This window comes from Leuciscus leuciscus (assembly GCF_965113295.1).
Source record: "Leuciscus leuciscus genome assembly, chromosome: 2".
Lineage (NCBI taxonomy): Eukaryota > Metazoa > Chordata > Actinopteri > Cypriniformes > Leuciscidae > Leuciscus > Leuciscus leuciscus.
The window spans coordinates 59,583,002-59,597,893 of NC_138726.1; the positions used below are offsets into that span (position 1 = coordinate 59,583,002).

The 14,892-nt window shown below is 38.6% G+C and overlaps 1 long non-coding RNA gene across 1 annotated transcript; it reads right to left on the reverse strand.

Annotated features, from left to right (window-relative positions):
- Window positions 1-3,497: 3,497 nt before the first annotated feature.
- LOC309492547 lies at window positions 3,498-10,808 on the reverse strand. Its single transcript, XR_014203566.1, has 4 exons — window positions 10,332-10,808; window positions 8,226-8,313; window positions 4,974-5,037; window positions 3,498-4,680 (listed from the first exon to the last, which is right to left on the reverse strand). It is a non-coding gene; the product is annotated as an uncharacterized lncRNA (long non-coding RNA).
- Between the last annotated feature and the right edge of the window lie 4,084 nt (window positions 10,809-14,892).

Below are 14,892 nucleotides of genomic sequence, written 5' to 3' on the forward strand. Positions count from 1 at the left end.
ATTACCCACTCTGCTTTAATACATGTAACGTTAGCCTTAATGTAACTAGAAAGACTATTAATACAGTATAATGTATAATTTAAAATAAAATGAAGAATACATCTTCATTCCTTCCCATACCCACTAACATTTCCCTTAGTTTCAGATAACGTAAGCTAGCCAAACTGAGCCAAAGCTTCTGGCCTGGTTGCAAAGTAGTTGTAGAGTTTTTGACTGCATCAATAATAATGTATACGATGGGCTATTAAATGTTCTAGCATAAAAATGTTAGACGAGCTTTCTTCCAACTTACCTTCTCCATCACGACGTGTGTTCGCGCGATGTTGTTGGTTACCTAGTAACGAATGTACTGTGGCCGAGAATGTTCCGTCAACTTCCGTGTGTTCGCGCATCTATGTTGCCTAGTAACGAACGCAATCTGGCCGAGATACGTGCTGGCGGCAGGAAACTTCGCCTCGTATACAACGTTATATATAAAGCTTGCTGGACAACTTGGTTGGCATTGCCTTTTCAGCGTGAACAATACACGGTGTGGCGTGTGAGCGTGTGAACTGGTTAGATTGCATGTGTCTCACGGCCAATGCGTGAGACTTGAGAAATAAGGCGCAGGAGTCACTCAGGACTGTACTCAGGACCGGTCAATACGGTACGTCATCAAAAAAAAATTATATGAGCGATATCCGCCGTGTTACTCTGTCCTGTTTTCTCCCTTTCAATCTTTAAATATGTGATAAGCCTCCGATTCGGTGTGATGCGTCTGAACAGCGGCATCTGGTGGTTGAATGTCATCATTCTACAACATTATTTATCAAAAAAAAAAAAAAAAAAAAAAAAGATACTAGATAAATACTAGAATAATCTAAATTCTATAAATACTAGAACCTATCAACCTCGTTATTCCAAGGGATGTTTTGCAGATTGTGCAGGATGCACCGTCAAAGGGCATCACGTGACCTTTATAGTTTGTTAAAATTCAGTTGTTTTTGTTTCAGTTATGATGTTGTTTTGTACGGAGCCCCCCTAGTCCCACTTTGGCAAAAAAAAATTATTATAACTATCTTGTGGCCTCAAGATAGTAACTCGTGGCCTCAAGATAGTAACTCGTGGCCTCAAGATAGTAACTCGTGGCCTCAAGATAGTATCTCGTGGCCTCAAGATAGTAACTCGTGGCCTCAAGATAGTAACTCGTGGCCTCAAGATAGTAACTCGTGGCCTCAAGATACTAACTCGTGGCCTCAAGATAGTAACTCGTGGCCTCAAGATAGTATATCTCGTGGCCTCAAGATAGTAACTCGTGGCCTCAAGATAAGTAACTCGTGGCCTCAAGATACTAACTCGTGGCCACGAGAAAGTGAGTTTTTTCAAGGCGAACGTTCCTTTTAATGTTTCCATGGCGACGCGTCACGCGATACACCGCAGCCACAATAATACTGTATGACAGATGTGTCGCTTTTATTTCGCTTTTCCTTTTTTATTCAAAATATTCACAAACTTGCTTACCATGTCATCAACTAGCCCCTGAGAGTACGGCGCCACATTTAGAATGTTCAGTGCTGCCAGATCCAAACTGTGCTTTCGCGCATTGGCTGGCGCTGAGCCAGAGTCGGACGCGTTCAGCGCTGTCATCACAACTAAGCAGTTTTTTCAACTTCATAATGTTTATTTTTGGTTTCAGATATTTAAATACACATAAGCACGAGTAAAACAATACATTTGGAGTTTGTAAAACACACTGATGTCTGTGGAAGCAGCAATAACAATCTATTCAAATATAATTTGCCGACATGTGTTATTCATATTAGACAAACATAGTGCAAGACAAGGAACTATAAAGTTTACTCTATTCTTCTCAGTTCACCGGCCACTTTCTTGCATTTATTTCGGGAGAAACTGATGAATTCACGTGCTGTAAATCCGACGGACACATGCAGCGCCCATCATGTTATTATAGATCAAGATTATTTATAAAGGTTTTTAAACGACTAAACACACTCACTTACACGTATGTGAGAATCGGAATATCAGATAGGCTAGTTGATGACATGGTAAGCAAGTTTGTGAATATTTTGAATAAAAAAGGAAAAGCGAAATAAAAGCGACACATCTGTCATACAGTATTATTGTGGCTGCGGTCAATCGCGTGACGCGTCGCCATGGAAACATTAACATGGAAACGTTCGCCTTGAAAAAACTCACTTTCTCGTGGCCACGAGTTAGTATCTTGAGGCCACGAGTTACTATCTTGAGGCCACGAGATATACTATCTTGAGGCCACGAGTTACTATCTTGAGGCCACGAGTTACTATCTTGAGGCCACGAGTTAGTATCTTGAGGCCACGAGATACTATCTTGAGGCCACGAGTTATTATCTTGAGGCCACGAGTTACTATCTTGAGGCCACAAGATAGTTATAATATTTTTTTTTTGCCAAAGTGGGACTAGGGGGGCTCCGTAGTTTTGCACTTTTTAGCACAAAACTTAAAATTGCACATTATTTTGAAAAGCTGGTTATTTATAAATTATAAATTGTTATTTAAATGTAATATTTAGTGTTTAATAAATAAATAAATGTTACATTTAGTACAGAGCCTGTAGTCTATCACACAAACAACCCCACAATTTGTGTGTTTATGTGTGTTGTTCTTCATTTACATAATCAATATAATATCATAATTTCATCAGTTGGATAATTGTATTATAATGATTTAATATCAGCAAATTGACTTACAAAACTTTTATTTCCTTTATTTCAAGGCAACTAAAATATAGTGATAAGTTAAAATCTGCCTTAAATAATTAAGGTATCATTAAAACCTTTAAACAACAACTAAAAAAAAAGTTTTGGCTTAGCAGAGGCTGTCTCTTGATATTGTACCTTAACCTTTAAAAGAAACGGTACATATATGTAGGCTACCTTTTAATGCTGGGGAACATATATGTACCTTGAGGTCCAATAATAAGCCCCATGGGGTACGTTAGTGTATATTTTACCTTGGGGGACAGAAATGGACTCCCACTGTACCCCTATTTCTGAGAGTGTAGAATCAAGTATTGTGATGTGTGGAGGGTTCCTCCTGCTTTAAAAAAGGAGGTGGCGTAGTCATCTTATATTTCCTACACTACAATAGCTAATCACTCTAACACTAAACCTCACAGAAAAGTTTTTGTAATTTTTGATGTACTAATCAATGTTTTAGTTAATGTTTATTAATGTGTTTTTAGACAGTGGCTGATATCAGTTTTTACTATAAAATAGATGTTTTTAAAAATACCTCTTTCTTTTTTTCTTTTTTTTTATGCTCAACCGAATGGTTCAATGATATTTATAGTAAAGGTACACAAATTAAGATATGGCAGATACTACAATGTATATAAAACAATCCTGTTCAAATGGACACCAGTGATCTTTCAGACTATACCTTTACAAATAAAGTGATTTAGTTCTTCAAAAAAGTAAGAAAGAAAGAAAAGTGAGGACATTAAAGCGTTAAAGACAATTACTTTATGCATTTTTTTAATTCAAATACAGTTTTGTGTGTACATTTTATTGCATGTTTTGTATTAAAAGTGCTACATATGAAGTACATAATATATACAAAATGACAACATGCAGTTCTTTTGATCAGTAATGCAAGCAAAAACATAGTCTTACTCCTGAATCTCTGCATTTAACAAAGTATGATTTTCTTTATCAAAAATAAAAATGACTTTGAAAGATATATATTTCTAACTTTTAACAATGTTACCATTAGTCGTTGTAGGACAATGAAATGATGAAATGATTCAATGAAATGTGATATTGTTGGCTAGTTATGTTGTTCTCTTCCAGGTGGATCCAGTTACAGTAATATTGATAATAAGATACAGTAAGTTTAATTTTGTCAGCTTGAACTGAAAATATTCTATATTCTGTCTAATATTTGGTTGAGTTCTTTCACTGATTTTCTCAACTGGAAAATTCCTTTCTGCATATCATTAATGAATTTTTCTGTTTTCTCCTTAAACTCCATTTGATATATTTGTTCATGTGTGTGTTTTGCAGGTTTGTCCTTCAGCCTCTTGTTGTCCTCTATAATCTCTTTGAGGATGTCAGGCACAGAACTAACCTTGGCGATCATTTCTGAAAGGTTTCCAGACAAAAGCCCAAATTTAGACATCCGGTCTCCCACTTTACTGTCATGTTCCTGAAAGAGCTGTGTTTTTCTGAAGCAGGAGGCGAGATGTTCACTCAAAACCTGGGCTTTGTGCTCTGATAGCGAAAGATCTCTGAGCATTTCCTCAGTGCGTTGACAGTTTTTTTCCAACATGTCAATAATAAGGTTAATTTTATCCTGAAATCCCTTGCGTTCCTCTTCAGTGGTTCGTTTTAAGTTCTTCTTCTGCTGTGTTTTCTTGTATATCCCGAAAGCAGCACATAATGCAGCGACTACAGCCACAGCTGCCCCTGATCCAGCAAACATGTCAGAAACTTCTTCATTATCTAAAATGAAAGATAATGCTGAAAACACCACCCCAATCCCTCCAGCTATCATTGCTCCTCCAAGGACAAAAATAGCAAGTCTGAGACCACTTTTAAACTCATTGATGAGACCCCTAATTTTCTCAAAATGCTTGTTGAATTCTGGAGAAATTTCCTCATGGAGTCTCTTGAATTCCTCTTGGAGATGAATAACATCAGATCTAAAAGGAAAACAAAGCAGAAACATCAGGGATTTTTATATATATTCTGTACATCTCGTAATACAAGTTAGTGCATTTATGGTTATTGTGTATATTAGCTTATATGTATCGATGAAAACATTTCTTTAGTTTGAGACCACACAGGCTTTTATTATTATGATTTTTTTAAACATTGCCTCATTATCAAAATTATGTTAAACACTCAGATAATTATTCTGGTCCTTCATATCAAGTGAAAACCCATAGATATCATGAACATAAAACATATTTAAACAATAAGAGCAATCTCTCACAGCATGTTAGGCGGGTACTCCATGCTGTCGCGCCGGCGCCGGCGTCTGGGTGAAGACATTGTTGCTGTGATTAAAGAACACAAGAGTTGTGTATCATGACAGGACTAGCTAGATCCACACTGCAGATTTAAGCGACTAGTAAGACCATCGTACAGTCAATCCAGTCGTCTATTGCTGGATGCTGCTATACTGAGGGTTTAAAGGGTTAGTTCGCCCATTTAAGACATGAAGTTGTATGCAATCCTTACCAGCACTATAGTGCATACACACTGACCCACTCTGTGGTCACCTCCTCCCTGGTCAGAGTTCTGGCCGCTGGAAGTTTTTCAAGAAAGTAGTCCCGGTTAGTTTCCGGGGCCTCAAAACTGTGCATTTTTACGTGAAAAAATTATATGCGTTTCAAAGCTTGATTAATTTACATCACAAAAAACACGCCAGACAAAATTCATACCTCAGTTTTTAATCGGCACTATTTTCTTTCCATTTCTATCAATCCGCGCTGCTGTCAACGTCATAAGTGCACACGTTCCGATCAGCTGTTCCATAGTGTTTACATAATCGAATGACAACGACGTAAAAGGTAGAAAATTAACAATGGTGCGAACTTGTAAATTCCCAGGTTGTGACCACAAGAATGTGCCTGGGATCACTGTTCAGATTCCATCGTTTTCCTGTTTCGGATATAGCTATGAGACAGCTTTGGCTGGTTGCCATCGGCTACTCTGCGGGAGCTAAAATATCCAGAATCAAGGATTTTCGTGTGTGCAGTGCTCACTTCAGCGAAGACGATTACATCCCCAACCAAGGAGAAAAAAAAAAGAAAAAAAAAAGATTTTAAAGAGTTTTGCTGTACCAGTACCACGGGTAAGCTCTATATTTACTAACTTTATGATCCCAAGTCTAAACTATACAGTAAACAAGCTGATGTTTAGACTCCAGTGGAAATCACGTGAAAAGAGGTCTAATATAAAAACAGTATAGGGATATAGGTACAATTTGCTGAGAAAACTATTTGGATGTAATGCAGACAGACCTGTAATGCAGTTGGCCTCCTCGTCAATCGATGGGTTTTGCATCTGTGGCATGAGTTCGTGGCAGCAATAGCTTCTGTTGGCATAACTTGACAATTTGAACAAGTGCACCACCATTTGTCGTTCATCCTGGCTCTTGCTACAGCTGTGGGCCCAGCATCAACTTGGACAACTTCATCTCTGTCCTCTCGCTCTCTCTCTTCCCGTTCTATCTCCATCTGCTGAAGTTCGGCATCGGTATACTCCGGTTCATAAAGGTATCCCTTTAGCGTTGTGCTAAAATTACTTTAATCATCATCTGTTCCGTCTGACATTGTGCTAAAATTGGTTTCTACATCAGAAGTTTCGTAGTCAGACATGTTTGTCAGCGAGTCGCGCTATCAACAGCTGATCGGAACGTGCGCACTGTTGACGTTGACAGCAGCGCGGATTGATAGAAATGGAAAGAAAATAGTGCCGATTAAAACTGAGGTATGAATTTTGTCTGGAGTGTTTTTTGTGATGTAAATTAATCAAGCTTTGAAACGCATATAATTTTTTCACGTAAAAACGCACAGTTTTGAGGCCCCGGAAACTAACCGGGAATACTTTCTTGAAAAACTTCCAGCGGCCAGAACTCTGACCAGGGAGGAGGTGACCACAGAGTGGGTCAGTGTGTATGCACTATAGTGCTGGTAAGGATTGCATACAACTTCATGTCTTAAATGGGCGAACTAACCCTTTAAGAAGCAATCGTAAAAAAAACACAAAACAACAACAAAATTATTGACGAAATATCTTTCCTTAAACATAGATATATGACGTGTTTATGAGAGAGCCACGACTCGTGTTGTGTTGATGTGAGAGTAGACAATCTTATTGACAATCTTATATTCATTAAACGCTCACTTATGCACCATTTTACACAAATAAACCAAGACATAAAGCCAAATCAGCCTGTAACAAATAAAGCTTGCATATAATGTCATTTTTCCTCTGCTGTAAACAGCTGTACTCTTGCGTTAACCATGTATGTGACGTTTCATTTTTAATTAGATTTTCAACTCACAAACCCTCAGTATCTAAATATTGATGTGGACCCCCACCACCCTCCACCAATATCATATAGCCTACTGTACAGCAGATGAGCATGGAGGCCCACATATAACAGGAGATGGTGATGTTGTTGTAAAACCTTTATTTTAAAAGTTAAACGTTTATATAAAAATTACAACTAATAAAAACTAACAAAAAGCAAGAAATTGTAAAATAATAATAAAACCTATTTTAAAAAAAGTAACAGCAAAATAATGTTTTTTTTTTCGTTTTTTTTTTTCATTAGTGTGTTATAATTCATAAATCAAAAAGTAAACATTTAGAAATTGACAAGAATGCAATAAAATTTAAAAAAGAAAATATATTTTTTTTACATTTTTTAATAAAGATAATATGGAACTGCATACCGGTATATTATTAAATAAGACTAATTTATTCATTCAAGTGCAGTGTGTTGTATTCGTGTTTTCTTGATGTAATAAATACATCATCAGTCGGGAGGTCCGGTGCATAATGCAATGCGTCGTGACTCTATTTACAATAGTGTAAAAGACAGGGATTTTGAACACGTAATCATTCGGTGGATTGTGGAGCGCACCGATAATGATGAGTGACTGTACCCGGCAGGCTATAGACGGTAGTTTACTTATTCCCAGCGAAATAACAATACAACCTGTCTTTAAGAACGTCTCGATCGACTGGGATACAACAACTCTCCTGGCCTCACTCTCCTTCCTTTCATAGCGTTTCTGGTACCCTGATTTATGTTTTCTTTTCCCCGACATTTTTCAGTCAGTCAGTCTCCTGCTCTTCCACCAAGTTCATCGTTAACTTCAGGCACTGCCAACTCAACTCTGATTGGTTCTGTTCACGAGCTGGGGTGGGACTTACAATCTTATTGGGTCCATCTGATGTTTGTCACTGACTGAATAATTAATAAATACTTTAGATCGGACTAAACCATTTTTAGGGAGGTAAGAGAATATTTGGAAAAAATGTTTAACCAAATTGCATGTTTTTGTGGTTTTCATTTAAATCCCAGGCATTCAACTAATATAAATATTTGAACTATTCATACAACAGGGGCCTATATAGTCTAACTGCTGGATTTTAATTGTCACCACCTTTCACCCAACTAGCGACGGCCCTGGTCATATTTCTATAATGTTAATAACTATGACCTTACCCAGATAGTGTGTAGAAGTTGAGCTGAACTCATCAGTGGAGTGTCAATGTGGCTCAGATTTGGCATCGGTGTTTCAGCTTCTTAAAGTCTGGCAAAACATGTCAGAAGAGAAATTTGACATTAAACAGATATATTTATCAGAGAGTTTATGTCTGAATAACAGTCAACTCTAAACAGATATCTTATCAATTAATATCTTAATAATCAAATGGACCTTTTAAATGGTCTATCTATTTTTTGGTCAAGTTTTTCTAATAATAATAATCGAAATTTAAACACATCTATTATGTATTAGTATTTGTGTATAACTAAATCTGGATATTCAGGATTTATTAGGATATATTAATTTCCAGATAATATGTCTTGTAAATGCGGTAGATTTTTTAAATCTATTTATTTTATTTTATTTTGAGTGATAAACAGTATGGGCCCTATCATACACTAATGTTCCTTCATACTTTCTACTAAGTAGTAAAATCAGCAGGAATACAGCGATCTGTCACAAGCCACATTAATAACCTCACTGCAACATTTATTGTTTGAATTTCATGTTAATTCGTTTTGAAAGCGGTGACTTTAATTATGTAGATAATTTTGTTGAGAAGTTGATGGAATTAATTTTACGACCAGTTTGCGGGACAAACAACTGTTTAATTAATACATTAATTTCCCTTAAAAAATATTCTGATTAATTGATCTGAAAGAGGGACCTTTTGGTATATTAATGATTAAATTATAATTCATTGTAATTGAATATTGATGTATACGAATGGGTCTAAATTTCAGCTTCAATAATTTATTAATATTGTAAGAATATAGATGAATCAACCCGATTCATAATTTTGATTCCCTATAATCATTTGAGCTAATTCATATTCCTTACAATATATATATATATATATATATATATATATATATATATATATATATATATATATATATATATATATATATTTAAGTATCATTAATTTAAAATACTAAATAAACTATTCTATTTAAATTTGTTTTGAAAATGTTATTAGAATAATTGAATAACCAATGACAGACAAAGCAGAATATCAGTGAAAGATTCATCTGAAATGTATTGACTTATCGGCCTATGAAGATATATTGAGTTGCCCCTGTATACACATATTTAGCTAATATTTTAATTTATGATAACAACACTATATAAATTAAACTTGATTTCACTCAATTAGCCTAGGTTTAAATGAATAGCGAAAAAGCTTAGATATTTAACAATGTTTTTTTGTTGTTGTTGTTGTTTTTTTAGAGACACAAACTGAGATCAATTAACCTTGACTGACTAAATCTCACATTTTTTGATAATCAAATGACAAAATTAAGAAGAGTGTGGCCATTCATTAAATGCGTTTATGAGATTTTGTGCCATTTATGGGTCAAGAATTAAGCTGGGGGATATTTAAAATGTTAGTATTTCGCATAGAATTTGTTATTGCTAAGTTATTTGATCCGTTCAGTGTTTCTGAGTTCGGCTTCGCTTCGGACACATTTTTTTTTACGATTAAGTAAAGCAGTGGCAAGAGTCATATTTCTCTTGATGACTAATCAGCAAGCTTTGGACATTAAAGTTAGCTATCTGTTATTTTTCATTGTATTTTTGTAACTTGTTTGTAATGCCTTTTATTTTCACAGATAGGCCTAGTGGTTGGGATGTTGTCAAAACCCTTCACAGTAGAATAAAGATGGTGATTATTAATGTTGAATTCAGGTTTTCAAACATTAACAGCCATTAGCATGTCAACGGATAGTGCAGACGCAGAGTACAGTCTAGTATATCCAACCATGAGGAAACCTGATTAACTCTGCCATTTTTACATTAATTCAATAGAACAATCAGAGAAGCAAGCAAGAATAGAAGCAAGAAAAGATCCAATTCAAAATAAAACGTGTCAATAAGATAAAACTGGTATTAAGCTTGACATTCTGTCCTCTTATAGCCTACATCACGTCTGAAATGATGGCCACGCCCCCTGTCTGTGCGTCACTACTTGCACTCGCAACTTCATTACAACTTACTGCAAACTGTACATTACAGAGCACACACACAAACACACACATTCTCACCATTAACACTAGACCAACCTTTCTGCAGTCCTGATCGAGGCTTGTATTTTGCGCCCTAATAAACGATTGTGATGAAACTGGAGAAACTCTATCTTTAAGTCCACATGTTGAAACAGAGCTTGTGCTTAACAGCGAGACCATAAAAACTAAATTACACTTATCATGCACGGGACATATCTATACAATTTAGCTTTAAGACATTTACGTAAAACAAACAAAAGAAAAAGATGAACTTTTCTTTTAAAGTTCGCCAAAATGAAGCTAGAAAACACACAGCACACTTTTAGTATCTTCTTTCTCTTCTCTTCCTTCTCTTCTCTTCCTGCTCCGCTCTCCCGCCCCCTAACAGGTTCATACAGGTTTACAGTAGGCAGAGCAAACATGCAAACGAGGTTTCAGACTCTGCCCTATAGTAGGCTGTCTATTGTAGCCTATTCTACATATCTATAACAAAAATCACGGTTTCTACAATTTTTCGTTATTCCGTTCCTGCAGTTTTTATTTATTTCTCGTCACCGGAGGGAAGTGTAGGAATGCCTCAGGTTGAGTGGAGAGAACACGAGCCCTCCGGGTTGGTGAGCAGTCAGTCACTGTCTGTGTTTTTTATATCTTAGCTGATCTCAGTTCTGGACTTGCACAAACTGCATTGCAATCAAAATGTCATCCGTGTGGAAATGCATAGCACTAATTAAGTTAGATCATGATTAAAATGCAGCGGCTGTCTCTTACTTTAAATAACTACAGATAGTTCAGTCAGTACAGTACGGAGACAGAGACACGACTGCGAGTTTGTTCGACAACTGCGAATGTTAAATAAAAGGGAATCTGAGTTCATCATCAAGTTGTCAGCTCAATCATGACACCATCTCACCGTAAAGCACAGAGTTCCTCTGTTTCGAGCTGTATCTCTCAAGGCAGAGCTGGTGTTTTTGAGCTTCTCCAGTTTCATCGCAATCGTTCAGTGCAGAACACAAGAGCTCCAGTCAGAACTGCAGAACGGTTGGTCCAGTGTTAATGGTGAGAATGTGTGTGTTTAGGTGTTGTTTGTGTGCTCTGTAATGTACAGTTTGCAGTAAGTTAATTGGAGTTGCGAGTGCAAGTATAGTGAAGCACAGACATTTGTGTGTGTGTGTGTGTGTGTGTGTGTGTGTGTGTGTGTGTGTGTGTGTGTGTGTGTGTGTGTGTGTTAAAAAACGTAAGTGTTTTTAATTGCGATTAATCAGAGAAAAAATGTGTGATTAATCTAGTTAATTTTAATCGATTGCCAGCACCTTAATTCTCTTCTAAATGTGGCGATAGAGCGGTATTACAGGTAGAAAGATTTACGACTACGCCACCCGGGGAGTTTCGCCCCGGGAAATATGGACAACACTCAGATTATCATCATTAGGTCACTCAGGTTCACTTTCTCTAGTAAAGGTAGGCAGAGACATGGGTATCAAAAATACAAAAGATTTATTACAATTTAATTTATAGCAAAAAGACAAATCACATTAAAAGACAACCATTTCATAAAATAACATCTGGAACTAAGAAGAATATACTGACACAAGGTCAACAAACGACATATACACAAAACATTAATACAGTTGACAAAAAAACACAAATTGACAGGGCTGAGGTACACCACGGGAGACGCAGTCACTAAGTTTAATTTACCAAAGCACACTCACACACCATAGTGCACTCAGGTCACACCATCAAGCACTTCAACAGTGTCACACGGCAAACACTCGAAGAAACACCACCACCAAAAGAGACCCTCTACCCGTGGGACCCCAGCTCCTGAAAAGAAATAAGAAAATTAATACACAAACTTGAAAGTAATAATAATTACAACAAACCACAATTAGAAATTGTCCCAGTATAAGCAAACAAATGATGGTAATCATTTAACAAACACTCACAATTGGTACACAAAGATCTAAACAAACAACAACACACAATTTCCATCACATGTTCACAGAGCCACGGACGGTTTGGTGCACTGGTTACAGATCCTAATGAATGTTAGTTCCACATGTAGCAAATGGTAATATTACACCCTCAATAAATAAAACCAAACCAGACAGCAGCAAGAGTAAACGCCACAGGTGTAACCGGAAAGCGGCAATCCCTTCTCTTTGCAGAAATATATGATGTTCTTGTAATATGGCAGCAAGGAATCGACAAGATTATAATGGCTATTTATAGCATCAGTAGAGAAAATGATCGCCCGGACGAGAGGGAAAATCCTGGTCCAAAGACAAAGAAAACACCACTAAAATGTTATGCCTCTACGCTAAATGTTAAACTCAACTCAGTTACATGCGCAATAAACTTACCAAAAGAAGATGATCTAACCACCCATGGGGTTTATCCTTTCGTCGCACAGACGCTCTGAATTTGTGCACTCAGCTGGAGCACAGAGACACTGCACACAGCCCAAAACATCAGTCGATCCCAAACAAAACAGACAATTCGCCCTCCACACCCAATTTGCACATATCTGATTGTAAAGCAAGCACACGAATGCACCCACTAAGACGATGCCACGGACAAGGCAGAGAGAAAAGACAGGCTAAACACAACACAAATAGTCAGTGCCATACACAGAAAAGATAACCATTGCTATATGCTAACCCACCTACCTACAGCCACTGTCAACAACGAATCAGGAGGCGGAGTCGGACGTGACGCATGCCAGGCTACAGCCAACCAGCTCTTAAATAGGGTGGATTACCTGCTGATAGGTGCTCACTAATGTCAATCATCTCATTCATTCGGTTACAATCCATCCCCGCCTTTTGTATCGTCGCCCCGACAATAGACCACTAGCCCATGACGGCTACACACTGAGAAACGAGTAAAACACAAGTTCTCTGCCATAACGGCTACACACTGAGAAACGAGTGAAACACAAGTTCTCTGCCATGACGGCTAAACACACTGAGAAACGAGTGAAACACAAGTTCTCCTGCCATGACGGCTAAACACACTGAGAAACGAGTGAAACACAAGTTCTCCTGCCATGACGGCTAAACACACTGAGAAACGAGTGAAACACAAGTTCTCCTGCCATAACGGCTAAACACACTGAGAAACGAGTGAAACACAAGTTCTCTGCCATGACGGCAACCAATTTCATTGTGCCGCCTGGGATGCGACACGCCCGACGTCCACGCACTTTAACTCGCCCCACCTGATCCGAGACTGGCTGAGAATCAATGTGACAGCAATGTTGTAAGGCCTGAAAAACAGAACTAGGGGCCTGCGACACGACGGGTAAATCAAAAAGACTCATGCCATGCTGGCAAAAGAGTTCCTGGTAGCAGCGGCCCAGGACATTCATTCCCAGAACCCCAGGAACCTGAGCACACAAACCACCCGGAGGATCTTTGACCACCAGCACCCCACAACCTAAGACCACTCGCCCGCAAAGCTCAACATCTAATTCTAGATAGCCGATGTATGGAATTGAGAGGCCATTTGCGGCCCGGAGCTGTAGCCAATGGCATGACCGAAGCTGTTCCTGACCCCAAGATTCAAAATTTGTCAAGAAGCAACTCTCTGTAATGGTGGACACCATAGAACCGGTGTCCACCAGGCAAGGTACCTTGACCCCACCCATACCCACGACGAGTTGAGGTCAAGTTGACATAAAACGAGACATAAAATCTGAACCAATCAAAAAACCCGAGCCTGTCCTTTCCCCAACCGAGCGGCGGCCCTGCGGCTCGGCGGGAATTAGTTTCCCGACGACTGTCTAGATGGTGGCTGCGCACTCCCCGCCGAAGAGGAACCTGCGAATGCTGGTAGGAAACGTGGTGATCGCCGCTCCCCATCACAATCTCCGGCATAATGACCAGGTTGCTGACACCTTCTACAAACAATCTGATTAGGCCGGGATGGTCGCAGTGGAGGTTGGGGATTTTGAATTTGAGCTACGCTTTGAGTCAATTGGTTTAACTGTTGTTGCTGCATTTTCAGCATCTCTCGTAATTCGCTCAATACAGATACAGCTAACGCCGCGTTACTACCCGTGTGCTGATGCCCCTGTACTCCATACTGAATACCATACGCAGAAGGGACAGATTGACTTCGACCACGTGTTCCCCCGGCACTCCCTCCCGTTCCCAGCGAATAGCTTCACTGCGAACGTCCAACAACGTAGCGGTAGGTTGGCGACGGACTAGCTGTTTTAGTTCACGCCGGAGGGCACCGTCATTAACATATTCCACAAATTGATCGCGCAACAGAACTTCCGCATTAGGCATACCATAAGGTGATTGATTTTTTACCTTTTCCAGAAGACCCATCAGAACCAGGGAGAACTCCAATAAGCTCTCCCCATCCTGTTGTCTCCTGGAAAAAAACGACTCTTGAAGAGCAACATATGATTTCGCACAGCCATACAGGTTACACAAGGCCTGAAAAATTTTCTCCGGATCCTCCCTCTCGTCCCTTGACCGATAGCGAATCTCTTCCCTTGCTTCTCCCTCCAAATGATCAACCAAAAAATATGCCCGATCAATATTAGAAAGGTGGCGAAGCCGCATGCAAGCCTGGGCCTCCTCCACCCACTCATCGAAAAAAATGC